This window comes from Stenella coeruleoalba (genome assembly GCF_951394435.1).
Source record: "Stenella coeruleoalba genome assembly, chromosome: 6".
NCBI classification, from domain to species: Eukaryota; Metazoa; Chordata; class Mammalia; order Artiodactyla; family Delphinidae; genus Stenella; species Stenella coeruleoalba.
This window is the reverse complement of record NC_137151.1, coordinates 35,685,707-35,700,857: the sequence shown is the minus strand read 5'-3', so window position 1 is coordinate 35,700,857 and position 15,151 is coordinate 35,685,707. Positions and strand designations below refer to the sequence as shown.

Sequence of the window (15,151 nt, the reverse complement as noted above, 5' to 3'; positions counted from 1 at the left end):
ACACGTCCAAAGGAAGAGGTGATGAGAGAAGAGGAGCATCCATAGGGGGAAGCCTTTCCTGTGTTCAAATCCCCATTTGCCCGAGATAGGCTGTGTGACTTAGGGAAAGTTACCTAACAGCTCTGTGCTTTATTTTTCTAAGATATACAATGGGTGTATAATAGATAAAATGGTCTATCCTCAGTGCTATTTTAAGGATTTATAATAATTTATATAAATGTACATAAACTTCCTAGTACACACCCTGCCACACAGTAAGCATTTCATAAATAATAGAAAATTGTATTGCATATGATTATTAAAATAAAATGTGTGATTATGTGTATATGTGTGTGGTGTATTATCAGATTGGAAGTAGGAGAAGAAGTCAAAAATTACTAATTTTAATATAAATTTGAGGTGTAGATATGACGAAAAGACAAGTAGGTAAGTTTTAGATATTTTGGACCTGAAAAATAATGGTTCACAGGATATATCCAGGTAAAATTTTCTAGCTGAAAACTGACAATATTTGCATGCAGCTGGGGAAAAGTTGGACTGAAGCTTCAGATTAATTAGGGAGCTTTGGGCTGAAGGGACCAAAAACCTCAAACTCAGTAGGCTTAAACATAAGGAAACAGATGAGCTCCCATAATGGGAAGCCCTGAGGTGGGACAGTTCAGGCTTGTTTATTTTAAGGGCTCTGAGGTATCCTGAGGGATCCAGGTTCTTTTCATCTTTCCCCCAGCAGCCTAAATGTGTCAGTTTACCTCCAGACCTGCAATCCTCATGGTCACAACATGGCTGCAGCCATTTTAGGAATTACATCAAGACAAGACAGTGAGGCCACTCTTTCCTATGAGGGAACATTTACCAGCTATCCTTTAATATATCTCCTCTCTCTTCTCTTTGACTAGGTTTGGGATAAATTCTCTTCCTTAAACCAATCATTAGAAAGAAGACATGGACTCCCAAATTTGGCTGAGAAATAATCTGGATTTACCCCCTGAATCGGGGCGGGGGGAGGTCAGATAAAAGACGAGATTGGGCTTCCCTGGTGGCGCAGTGGTTGAGAGTCCGCCTGCCGATGCAGGGGACACGGGTTCATGCCCCGGGCCAGGAAGATCCTATATGCCGCGGAGTGGCTGGGCCCGTGAGCCATGGCCCCTGAGCCTGCGCGTCCGGAGCCTGTGCTCCGCAACGGGAGAGGCCACAACAGTGAGAGGCCCGCGTATCGCAAAAAAAAAAAAAAAAAAAAAAAAAAAGACAAGATTGACTGCTGGTTAGTAGGATCACCAGCTTGCATCACTGGCTGAGTCTTAGGGTCCAAAGCCTAGGCTGGTGGCTCTCCAACTCTTCTCACTATCACATGATTGCTGCAGAAGACGGCTGTTGACCCTTTCCACCTCCTTCCCCGCATTTGGGTTTTCGTGTCCTTCTAGATGAGACAGCTGTGCCTCTGCTCCTCCAGGCATGCGGAGTGAAGTTATCACCATGGTTCTGGAACTAACTGAACAGAGCAAGAGGACAGTGGTGGAGGCTTCTCGCTTCCCGACCACCACCTGCAGTAACCCCTGTGCTGGCACTGTCTTTGCAAAACCAGGATGAATTGGATCAGTTCCATGGACTGCCTGACTCCTCTGCACTGAGTCACACAGCAGGCAGGAAGCTGGATTGGCTGGTTGGCTGGCAGATGGTGGCCAGGGGTGGCTGGCAGATGGTAGAAGGTTGCCCAGGTGCCAAGAGGAGCAATAAGCCAGGGTCCAAGCAGAACATAAGCCCTTTGTCTCACTGATCCAAGTGACAAACTCACTTTCAATCAGCTACCATTCCTCCCCTTGCCTAAGGTCCTCCTTGTTAACGACTGACCAGGAGGTGGCAGCCAAGTGTTGGACAACACAGATGGCCGCCTGCAGTTCCCCAGATGGAGGGAAGGGGAGGGACCCGGAGGAACTGGGACCCACATCTCACTCTCACTGAACAGTAAACTCATAACAAGCCAGTCTAAAACATGCCAGCAGGAAAAGATCATTAACCCATCTCCCTGCGTCTTGCAAGGTCTGAATCTAAGTCATCTTAGAACGACAATATTCTCTTATAATGTTCATGAAAATACCAGAAACTTGCCACGGACTCAAACAAGCATGCCATCAGTGAGACAGCCTGTTTTGCAAGTTTGGCTCACTGGCTCCAAAACTTTCAAGAGGGATCCCCGGAGAAAATCGTCCATCAATTTTGCCCTGGGCTGGGCCCACGTTTTAAAAAGTATTGCCTTCCAAACAGTTTTTCCAGCAACAATTTCCTCTCTCCTCTTAGACTATGAAAAGTCGTATTTCACTGGGCATGCAATAAAAACCAGAAATGACTATCACAAAATTTCCATTAAGCATTTTAAAAATTTTTAATTGAATTAAAATTTAAAAGCACACATATCAGGCTTCCCTGGTGGCACAGTGGTTGAGAGTCCGCCTGCCGATTCAGGGGACGTGGGTTCGTGCCCTGGTCCAGGAAGATCCCACATGCCGTGGAGCGGCTGGGCCCGTGAGCCGTGGCCGCTGAGCCTGCGCGTCCGGAGCCTGTGCTCCGCAACGGGAGAGGCCACAGCAGTGAGAGGCCCGCGTACCGCAAAAAAAAAAAAAAAAAAAAAAAAAAATCCTACAAATTACTTATCAGTTGTATTACGGATGGGCATTTGGGTAATTTCCAGGTGTTGGCTATTTCCAATAGTACTGCTCTGAACATTCTGGTACCTGTCTTTTGTGGGAATATACATGAGCATTCCCGTATCTGGTACCCAATACCCTGGCAGAAGAATTGCTGGGCCCTAGGGTGTGTGTGTATTCAGCATTCAGCTTTGGTAGATAGATTCTGCTACACAGTAGACTCTGCCAAAGTGGTTCCATTAGACATTAGAGATTCTTGAAATATGGAAGATAGCTTGTGGATGCCACAACTGCTCTCATGGATCCCTTCAAGGTCTAAGGACACCAGTTAAGAATTTCTACTTAAAAGAAATGTGTTGTCTTCTGTCTTCAGTGAAAACAGGTAACTCTATCCCTCATAACATTCTTCCTTACTTCAGTTATTTTGACGCTGTCACGAATTCCTCTCTCAGCCCTGTTACTCCTGGACTGTGAAAACTTCCCTCACAGGTAATGCCCAGCTGAAGACTATGTGCTCACCTGAGGCCCCTTTGTGTGATGGGGACCCTGAGGCTCAGAGCCTTATGTGATCATAGTGGGCGTTGGTGTGACCCATAACCACATCCTCTATAACACACGACCTCTGTCTTCAGTGTCAGGTAGAAAGGGAGGCAGAGCGGGGTCAGAAAGACACACGATTTGGGGTAGACAGACCTAGGTCTGGGCATGAATCTGGCCACTCTCTGGTGTAAACCTGGGACGTGTAACTAACAAGGACAGTTGTCCAGTCCCATCCATGAGCCCGTGACTAACGCCGCTTTTCTAAACCCAGCACCTTCCTTCCTCGTGGTTGAAAGGAGCGATTAGAACGAAATCAACATTCCTGACCATGCCCATCAGGTCCCACCTGAACAGAGATTCTCCTGAGCTTGTCTCCCCTACCCTCTCCTTTGCTCCCCGGTTGCATGGGTCCCCTTTCTTCCCCTGCACACAGCAAGCATGGTGGCTTTTCAGAGCCTGTGCCCCTGCTGGTCTTAAACGTCATCCCCCTTGGAGTGCCCTTCACTGCCCAACTCTCACAAAGCAGGCCCTTCCCCGCTTTTCTCTATCCCATTAGCCGATTGAACGTTCTTTAAGCAGATAGCATTATGTGACATTTGCTTACGTGTTTATTGCCCTTCATAACTAGAACAAAAGATCCATAAGGACAGTAATGATGTTTCTTATCCATTAGTCTATTCCCCAGCACCTAGCATAGTCCCCGGTACAGAGTAGGTGCTCAATAAATGTTTGAGGAATGAATGATAGAGGTCCCAGTCAAAGAGTGTGCTGGCCCAGATTCACCTATCACTGATTGCCTTTGGGAAAAAAAAATGAAAGCCCAGGTCCCACTCATCATAGTTTGATACCCTTCCCCTCCTGAGCCCAGGATCAGCAATTGTGATGACTGGTGATCATCCACTGACCCCTGAACTCAGCGCTAAGATGCCCACTCGTCTGAGGACCCGGCATCTCTCTTACCTCATTTCAACAAATCCATGTCGTGAATTTTCTGTTCCACACAACTTGTGCTGATGCTTCACGGTGAAACACCACGACACCAAGAAGATTGTTTAACTTGTCAAAAATGAAAACTGTTGGCTGTAGTAAATGCAAACCTGGACCTGAAGGCTCTTCAAGGCCCAGATGCTGTCCCTTCCAGCTCTGTGGACTCTGGGGGCTAAGACAGGATCAAAGGGGAAGCCACCCAGCCAGACCAACAGTGCATGATCACAGGACACTGGGGCTGCCCAGCCTGGCTAGGGCAAGAAGCCCCGGTCTGTTCCTTGTGCCAAGTGGCCTTGGGCCAGCAGCTTCAAATGACTCCAACAGCTTTACCGGGAAGAAGAAGGGGCTTCATTGGTTGGAAGCCCTCAGATTTAAAAAACAAGAGGTATCAGTGGTTTTGTCTTTTCCCGGAAAGTGTGAGTTCCTTGGGTATCCACTACCATGTTTTTGCTTTGCTAACTGCAGTGCTGGTCAATATTTGCAAGTGGTCCGGAAACAATGGAGATGTGGAGAAGCTGTAAGTGTTCATCCAACAGAAAACTTCAATACATAGGTTTCGTCTGACAGAAAATGAACCAAAATGATGCAATCGACTCTAATAGACCAGAGAATTTTAAAGATGGCTTGGCGCAGGCCCTAGACACTGACATAAAAATGGGCCTCGAATACCCTCTGATTATTCACAGCTTTGATCCTAAAGCACCTATTCCAACCCATCGGTGAACCGGAACCCAAATGGCCGGATCCCCCAGGCTTCTGGAAAGACCTCTCTCCCATCAGAACATAACCTTGCCTTTCCTCTTGGAAATCCCACTGCCATGGGCTCTCATGTCAACATTCATCCCAGTCCCAGGGGCGGAGCCAGACAGAGAAGGAATCATCCACGCCCAATCCCATCTGAACCAGCTGTTCAGAACTCCGCGGAGTTCACTGCAGCCATGAGGTCGGGCTGCATCTAGTGATGACTAGGAACACCCCGCTGGGCCCCAGAAGCGCCAGGAGAGATCCTGGCTCAGGGTCCCTGTGTGCCCTTTGGCCAGTGTGGACACCTAGTGTCTGTGTGACATGGCTAGTATCCACCCATGGTTTCTACCTCAAAGACTCCTGGTGAGGAGATGGTGACGCTGACCCTGGGGCAGGAGCACACAGGCATCAGGTTGAGGCTCTGGGGGCTCATGGAGCCCACCTGGGTTTCAAAAGCCTTGGCTCTGCAGAGCTGCAGTGAGCCAATGCACACAGCTGGGCTCAGTTGGCAGATCAGGCCGGAACAGAACACAAGGAATGCTGAAGCCACAAAAACAAGAATAAGGGACCTAGGACGAGAGCCTGGAAGGAGCATGGAGGCCATAGCAATTAGCGTTGGTCCACTAGTGAGGCTTTTGGGGTCCCGTGCTGCCGCTCTAAGTGGCAATGGCCTGACAATGGTTCTTTAGAGACCTCTGATACTTAAACCTTTGATTATATCCACTTTCTTAGGATCACAGTTTATACTCTTATTATGGTGTAGTGTTCATTCAGTGACCTAAAAGGGCTCTAGGTCAGAGAATGTAAAAAACAAATGGTATATAGCTAACAGATGAGGACTTATTTTTAAAAAATGTGAATTATTTGCCAACATTTTACATTGAGAAATCGCACATAAAAATCCATATTTACAACTCTCTTGAGAAAGGCGAAGTTCTGACAAAGGCGAGCCTGTAGTCCAGCCTGGCAACACCCGGCCAGTGCTCAGAGCAGTCACCCCTTTGCTGAGGGCACAGGCTCTAGGTTCATTGCTACCCACCTGGCCTGCTTCCTCCTCTAAGCTGCTGGCCTGACAGGAATTTGATTTTGAGACCCCTGAACTCAGCACTTAGTGCACCAAACCGTGGGTGCCTATGTGGTGGCGAAACATTAATTGTTGTAGTAGCTGATGTAATTGTTGAGGGTTTGTTGTTGAAGATTCTATGCAGTACAATGCCCATTTCAGGGAGACAACATATGCATAGATCTTCATTGCATGAGCTTTAAACCAACAGAAAGATCAGCACAGGTTGATTTTGTAAAACACTGCGAAAATTCAAAGTGACAATGACTGATGGGGTATAGGAACAGGGGCTCCATAAAGAAAGTGGGAGACCATAAATTGGAAGTTCATTGCTCACTGTCACACAGGGAATGAAAGACACAGCCTGCAGCCTACCGACGCTGATACGAGGTGGACAGAGGCAGCCAGCCCCTCCTGGGTTTTTGTTGTCCGGGGATATCCATGAAGAGCAGAATCTCTGACCCTAAAGTCTGACCTCATGTCAACTCAGGATGGCCCTCGGAGGGACAGTTTTTGAGCACTTAGTATGTACTGGCATTGAATGAGCCACTTCACCTACACTGGTCCATAGAAGAGGCAAACAGTGCAGACTTGGAGTGTGGGCTCGTAGTTGGCTGACTGGGTTCAAATATTGGCTCATGCCTTACAAGCTGTCTGAACTTGGACATCCAAGCTCTTTAAAATTTCCTTTTCCCGACCTATAAAAGGGAAAACTGATGGAATCTACTATATTAGGAGGATTCAGGGTTTAGCAGAGTGGCTGGCTTATAGTAAATATACAGTAAGTAACTATTATTACTAAGTTTCTTTTTATCAAGTGAGGAAACTAAAAATCAAATAGGGTAAGCAACTTGCCGCAGATGGTACTCACACCCAGCTTCATCTGCATAAGGATGTCTGTGGTTCTGCCACCTTCTCTCCACTGATATCTTAGGTCTTCTTGGACAAAGAGTAGAGATCCTAAATGAAAAACAGAGAAAGAATAATGCCTTCAAAGTACAGCACTAAATCATTCCTGGCTTCTGGAACTTTTTTTTTCCCCTTCAATCCCATTGTCCTACCCGTCAGTGAAGCCATTTTCCTTGCACAAGTTAAGCCCACTTCTCCGTGGAAAGACAATGTCATCCATCCCAGACACAAGTCATGCTTAATAGAGAATGGCAGGCCAGGGTCATCCGCAAAGCCGCGTGGAGCTCAGCCAGGCCTCCCACATGGAAGGCGAGCTCACTGCCGCTCAACCCCACACCTCCTGGACATTCTCCAGGAACGAGTGACAGGTCCTGCCATGTGGGCAGCTGAAGGCATGGGGGCGGTGGGAATAGTACAGGAGATGGAAGAAACATCGGAGACGAGCAAAAGCCAGACAGATGGCATGGCCTCACTGTAGGTGGCGAGGAAACCACAGCAGCAAGCTGGCTAAACGGGCATATGCATGGCTGAAAGGACCAGGAGAGGGCAAACAAAGTCAAGTCCCAAAGGCACCAGCTTGGTGAAGAACAACCGCAGCCAGGAAACTAAAGGAGACGTTCATGGACCAGTGACGAATCAAACTCCAGTGGTGTGAGCAGCTTGGGACTGATGGGGAAGGGGGATACGGGACAGGAGTGGAATAATCAGAAACACGGAGCAGGCAGACGTTTAGAGTAGGAGCCAGAAGCCAGCCTGGCCGGGTCTAAAATATCCCGAACAAGAGACCACTAACCCAGGGACGGCGGGCGGAGTTAGGAAGCCTAAATGCACTAACACCAAGGGGTCTTCTGATGTCTCAACAAGGGTGAGGGACCAGATGGATTTCTGTCGGAAGCAGTCACCATCCCACTTCTCCGAGAAGCCATTGTTAATGGGCATATGCACATATATACAAACATGCAAGTATACACATATACACACATACATATTCTCAGATATTCAAAACAGGATTAGGCTACACGTATTGAACATATTATCCAATATTTTTTCACTCAACTGGATCAGGGACATCTTTCAATGTCAGTGAATTGACTGCCGCACGATCATTTTAGTGGCCTTGCTGTATTCCATCATGTATGTGAACCACAACTGACTTAGCCACTCTCTACTGCAGGGCATGTATGGTGGGGTTGGATGCTTTTTCACTGCTATAAGCCATACTGTTATTATCATTGGTTTCCTTGGAATTAATTCCTGGATGTAGACTTGGTGAATCAAAGGGCAGAGGAATTTTTAAATCTTTTACTGTATAAGAAAAAAAGGGGGGGGGAGGCGGAGGCTAAACCACTTTACATTCTCACCAGCAGTGTGAAAAGGCAGTTTTCTACACACCCTTCCCAACACTATATATTATCATTACTTTGCCAATTTGCTAAGAAAAAAAAAATGCCATGCCAGTTTTCTATCTGCAGTCCTCTGCTTACTACAGAGACTGAACATTTTTATAAGTGTATCCGTAGCCAAGTGCAAGGTTAATCCCCCTACAGGAAGATGTCATTGAAAGGGGTGGATAAAACGGGTTGGCTGGCTGCTCAGACCCGGCCTCAGAGAGAGATTCCTTCTTCACACTCGTAGATTCTATCATGGGTTCAAGGGGCTGCACCTCAGCTTTGCAAATGCAAAACCTGACTTCTTCTATTCACCCAAGTGTGTTCTCACTCTGGGAACAGATGTTTGCTAAGAAAATTCACGGGAGATGGGTTGTTACGCCAGGATGCTAATGTATCAACTTACAATAAAGAAGTATAATCTTTCCAACAATGGGAATATTCATGTCTGAGAAACTAGGATACTCCCTTCTGGAAAACAAACTAGGAATCCAGTTACTTGACGAATAAAAACATATCCCCAGAGACAGAGACGAGCAGCAAGACAGCATTTCTAGAGACCAGAATACATCTGCAGGCAGATTCAGAGTCCACCGCGCCAGTGAATTCTATCTCTAGCTCCACATGTCTTCAGGACAGTTACTGTCACCAAGCCCATCCAGAGATCAACTCCCTTCCCAGACGTGGCCAGGAGAGGGTCTGTGGCTGTGGACGACCCACATGATGATCCAGCTAACGACTTCAGGTCCAGTCACCTCCTGCTCTCACCTTCAAAGTTAATCAGTCACACATGGGCACAAAGCCAAGAGCCTCCACTGACGCCCTGCTCTAACCTTCTGGGCCAATCAACCAACAATCTGTATCCTCTCTCTATCTTGGTCTGTCTCTTCTGTCTATCTAGGTCTTGGTCTTTGTCTCTGTCTCTCTGCCTCTGTCTGTCTGTCTCTCACACACACACACAAACACACACACTCTCTCTCTCTCTCCCCGTATTTTTGTTTTCTCATACCGTGGTCCAAATGTTTTCTATTTTGCTTTAGCTGTCTTTTATTGCATGAATCCACGTTTTGTCTCCCCACCTTGTACCTGTCTGAGACCACCCACTGGTTCTCAAATTAGGATGTATGTACCCTGGAGGGTTCACCAAGGCTGGCCCAGAGTCATACCTGGAGCCAGAGGATAAACATGGCTCATCTATGAAAACTCATTTTTCTAAATGTTACATAATTTTAAACATTTTGAAAGTAGATATGTAGCAGAATACAAAATGAATGAGTTCTTCATAGCAAATATAATTTTTGAAAAAAAAAAAAGACACAGAAATTCCATGTTGCCTACAATTGCTGATTAAACTCCTAACCAGTCCTCAGCCTCCCGCACCCACACCCCACCATGGGAGGGCTATGCACCCCAGTCCTGTGCCTCTTAAGAACACTTTGGTGGGAAAGTTTAGGAAGCACTAGTTATCCCTTGGGGTAAAGGATAAGAGCAAAAATCAGACCTGGGGTCAGACAGACCTGAGGTCAGAGAGCCCTGGGGTCAGATAGACCTAAGGTCAGATAGCCCTGAGGTCAGATAGACCTGAGGTCAGATGGACCTGGGGTCAGATAGCCCTGAGGTCAGATAGACCTGGGGTCAGACAGACCTGGGGTCAGATAGACCTGGGGTCAGATAGACCTGGGGTCAGACAGACCTGAGGTCAGATAGACCTGGGGTCATAGAGACCTGAGGTCAGATAGACCTGGAGTCAGATAGACCTGGGGTCATAGAGACCTGGGGTCAGATAGACCTGGGGTCATAGAGACCTGGGGTCAGAGAGACCTGGGGTCAGATAGACCTGAAGTCAGATAGCCCTGAGGTCAGATGGACCTGGGGTCAGATAGCCCTGAGGTCAGATAGACCTGGGGTCAGACAGACCTGGGGTCAGATAGACCTGGGGTCAGATAGACCTGGGGTCAGACAGACCTGAGGTCAGATAGACCTGGGGTCATAGAGACCTGAGGTCAGATAGACCTGGAGTCAGATAGACCTGGGGTCATAGAGACCTGGGGTCAGATAGACCTGGGGTCATAGAGACCTGGGGTCAGAGAGACCTGGGGTCAGATAGACCTGAAGTCAGATAGACCTGGGGTCAGATAGACCTGAAGTCAGATAGCCCTGAGGTCAGATAGACCTGGGGTCAGACAGATCTGGGCTCAGACAGACCTGTGGTCAGATAGCCCTGAGGTCAGATAGACCTGGGGTCATATAGAACTGAGGTCAGATAGACCCGGGGTCAGATAGACCTGGGGTCATAGAGACCTGGGGTCAGATAGACCTGAAGTCAGATAGACCTGGGGTCAGATAGACCTGGGGTCAGATAGACCTGAAGTCAGATAGCCCTGAGGTCAGATAGACCTGGGGTCAGACAGACCTGGGCTCAGACAGACCTGGGGTCAGATAGACCTGGGGTCAGAGCTGGCTTAGAAAACAGCACCCCCTTTACTAGTTGGGTGCCTTCGAGTGAGTCATTAACTACCTCTAAGCTTCAATTTCCTCATTTGCTAAATGGGATAATAACAAAATAATTGATGGAATGTTTGATTGTCGTGAGAGTGTATAAAATTTGCAAAGCTGATTTTTAAAAATTGATTTGTAACCCATCACAGCTTAGCTCTTGGGCTTCCATTTCTGCTGATTGTGGAAAATATTTCACCCTTCAGCGTAACATAACTTGGTCTTTTCTAATTCAAGACTTACTTTGGGGGTAAAGATTGACTTAAATTCAAGGTTCACCCCTCAACCTTCTGGGAGGCATCTGTGTACAAGGGGATTCTTCATGGTATTGAGATGGTGTGGTGTCCATCTAGTCAGCCCTCACCTCCCTCCGCTGGAGTTCACCTCTCTGCTGGTCCACGTGTTGGGTGGGTTCACCTCAGCCACAGCCACAGCCTGGGCCAGCAGGAGGGAGACAGGCCTCCTTGTTCCATACCTGGGTTGATCTAATATGGGTGGCCTCTGCTACTGTGCCTTGTTCTAGGTGGCGTGCTGCTTTCCTTAGCAGCACTCAGCTGTCTCCCAGCCTTTCAGTGTGTAGACCCTCAGGGAGGTAGCCAGGGCTCCCTGTAGCTGCATCCAGGGGCACAGGACCTCCAGGGCATGCACCTTGGTGTCTCAGTCATGCATCTCTCAGGGCAGCACACTGGCACTCATTCCCGGACTGACGTTCACACTTTCTCCACTCAAGGGGCTGGTGTCTTTGTAAAGCCTAGTAGATATTCTTCCAAGGGTGGGAGAATACAATCAACTACAATCAACTCCAAGAACAACCTGGAACTCCAGGCAGGATGCAGGACCTTTGAGATCAGCTCTGAGCCCCAAGCTATTCAAATAGCAGTTGCACAGCAAATAAAAGTCATCATGTATTACCAGTACAAGAAGAATATGATAAAATTAAATAGAAGTCTTGTGATCGAAAGTGAAATAGCTACTGCCAAAAAAGACAGAGAACACTTCTAAACTTGAAACATATACAAATCACGCCTTGAAATTGACTCTTATCTCTAGGTATCGTGAGAATTAACTAATGTTGCACTCCTGGAGAATATAAGTGATATATAAATGCTAAACAATTTACATTTGCCTAACCACTTAGGATGCATGCCGAAATACTGTGCAATACTGATCTTCTAGAAGATGAATCCCCCCTAAAAGCAAACGACTTCCACAGTGGCTTGATAAATGACAAGGAAATAGCAGTTTTATGACTCTCATACTGATGTTCTGTGCTACGATGGAACAAATATTAAAAGAGAAAAATCTATTGATATCTCCAGGATAAGATTATGGTGCCTGGGTAGCTGGTACTTTCTGAAGAAGGCCATACCAACCGAACAGCTTTCCCTGAAGGCACTGGCACAGGAAGAAATGGGTTTGCTATTTCGGTGAACATTTCATGAACACTTAGATGCTAGTGCTGTGCTACATGTTGGGAATACAAAGGTAAATAAAGTGATTCCTGCCCTGAGGTCACTTGCCCTCACTTGATATTTTGCCTTTGTCCTTTCTCTATCTTGCCGTCCCCGGGACTCTCCCAGTCTCCCCAAACTCAACAACCTGGCAGTCATCCGGCACCCCTCCTTATCCCTCAAGTGCCAAATCCAATTAGTCACCAAGACCCAGGGTCCCTCCCACTTGGTTGAGAGTGGCCTCTGAGGTCATAACTCCCCGACACTTCCAGGCTGCCTTGGCACTGGAGAAGGCCCTGAGGCACAGAAGCAAGGAGGACCTGAAGCTGTCCTCTATAGCCATGGCTGAAATCCCAAGTAGACCCAGGGATGTGATAAGGGGCACCCAAGTATCTGCTCTACCAGTTGTGCTACTCAAAGAGGACCACCGAGCAGAGAGATGACGAAAGGAACATTCAGTGGGGAGACAGTGAGGATAAGGACGGATGGAGGAAAAAAGAGAAAGAAAGATGGTAGGAACATGGACAGGAAGGAGACGGAAAAGGGAAAGAGTCCAGAAACCAAGTGAGAGGGCACAGTTAGGACCCCAGGAAAAGCTCAGTCCCTCTGCTGATGAACGAAGAGCAGAGAGCAGATTTTCAGACAAATGGGATAATGCCACTTAATGAAATAGGGTTAGGAGCTCTTAGAGGTCTCCGGTATTAATTCAAGCAGAGTAATGGAGGTGGCAGTCAGGAGGGTATTAGGAAACACAGTTGAAAAAAAGACACTGGGTTTCACCCCCAAATACGGTCATATTCTGAACAGAAGAATCTGAGAATCTTCAGTTTGAAATGTGCAACTTCAAGGAAGAATAAGCAAAGGCAATGACCTGGCTCGTATGTCCCACAATGACTGGCAACCTCTACTGCTAGAAAAAGTGTCTTCCTGCAATGGTCTGAGATTCCTAACGAAATGTGACTGGGGCGTGAGAGTGGGGGAGGGAGCTGGCACCTGGAAGTTCTCTCTCCTCCAAAACCACCTTTCTCATCAGCTCACGGATGCCTGTAGTTCCAGTTTTGTTGGTGGAAGGGAAGAAATGAGGGACCGGGTGTTGAATGCCGATCCCATGCTAGCTCTATGCCAGGGGATTTACATACGTTAACTCGTTTACTCCTCATGGTACCCTCTGAGGTAAAGATGTCTAACCCCCATTTCACAGATGAGAAGATTAAAGCTGGGAGTGGTTAAGAAACACTTCCTATATCACACAGCTAATAAGAGGCAGAGCCACAACTCCAGCTCTGTCTTTCTGTACCAATGTCCCCAGTCTTTCCCCTGCACCATGTTGTGTCCGTCGGGCTTAATACTTTACCTCCTGGGAACAATGGCAATACCCCTAAAAAGAATCACACACTTTTAGACGTCACTAGCTTTGCTCGTTCATTCAATACCTGTCTATTTAGCATTTCGTTGGATTCATTCATTCACCAGGTATTTACAGAGTCTGACTAATGTGTCAGGCGCTATGCTTTGGGGATAGTACAGTGAATGACCAGCTGTGATCCCTGTACCCTGGTGGGGAAAAGGGACACAAGACAATTAAATAAAAGAATTACAAATTGCAAATTTGGAATGTACTGTGAAGGAAATAAACAGGAGGCTGGGTCAAAGGGAAATAGGGGAAGGGTGGCCCACATCGGAAGTGACATTCAAGACAAGCTCTGTCGAATGAGAGGCTCAGGCATGGTGCTGGGAGAAAGGGATTCCAAGCAGCAGAAATAACCCATGAAAAGATCTGGAGCATGAAACAAGCTTAAAGAAAGCTCAACTGACTGGACAATGGTGAGTACAGGAAGCAGGCGTGTGCAAGGTGCTTGAGAACAGGCGGGGCCCCATCCTGCAGGGCTTTGTGTGCTCTTTGGGGACTCTGGGTTTTGTGCTGTGTGCAAAGGAAGCCGTGAAGGATTATGACTGGAGAAGGAATGTGATCCAATTATGTTTCTAAAAGATTTCTCCGGCTGCACATGGAAAACAGACTCTCAGAGGTCAATGGTAGAGACAGGGAGAACTGTTAAGGAGGCTGCTGGAGTGTTCTAGAAAAGAGACCAAGAGGGTCTGGATTAGAGTGGTGGCAATAGAGGCGGAGGGGAGTGGCTGGCTCTGAGATCCTCTGGAGGCTGAACCAAAAGGACATGCTCACAGATCAGGTAGGGGAAGTGAAGACAGAGGTGACTACTGGGTTTCTGCTGGGGAAATTAGATGGATGATGGAGTCGTTACTGAGGTCGTAGCTCACAAAGGTCACAGAGCTAAGTAAGGGGGAGGATTGGGACTTCCCTGGCGGTCCAGTGGTTCAGACTCCACGCTCCCAATGCAGGGGGCACAGGCTCAATCCCTGGCTGGGGAACTAAGATCCTGCATGCTCCACGGCCCGGCAATCCAATCAATCAATGTAGGCAGTGTGATTCCCCAGGCACACTCACCACAAAGGCATCTGCCTCTAGCTGGCGACAGAGACGGGTAGCTCATTCCCTTATTACTCTCCTTGGCCCTTTCCTGCCTAACTTACTGCTCTCCCTCATCCCCACAGACGTCCTTGCTCAGGACCTGGGATGGCTCTCCTCCCTGCACTGACCTTGTCCAACATGGTGATGATGCTCAGAGAGGCAACTCTCACGGTGTTGAGATTTCACATCCCCTCCACCCCCTCACAGCTACAAGGTTAACATTACCAGCACCCTAAACCTTGCTCCAAATCCCCATAGGTGCCCCGACTCCAAAACCTGGGCTGGGAATATTTAATCTTCATTTTAAACCAGACACTGATCAGATCAAACTCAGGTACTTTGGACGTAGGTTGACATGGCAGAAGAGCAAAGGGAGTAATCACTGCTGATAAAACGGAGAAAATGGAAGAAAAAGCTCTTTTAGCTTAAATTGTTTCCTATAA

At 47.5% G+C, this 15,151-nt stretch overlaps 1 protein-coding gene across 1 annotated transcript in view; it reads right to left on the bottom strand.

Moving 5' to 3' along the window:
* The window catches only part of THSD7B (thrombospondin type 1 domain containing 7B), a 1,185,627-nt gene that overhangs the window by 1,110,356 nt on the left and 60,120 nt on the right, over positions 1-15,151 (bottom strand). The window contains exon 4 of the mRNA XM_079925246.1: positions 6,848-6,936. The gene's annotated coding sequence lies outside the window, so the exon portion shown is untranslated. The remainder of the gene's footprint in view (positions 1-6,847; positions 6,937-15,151) is intronic.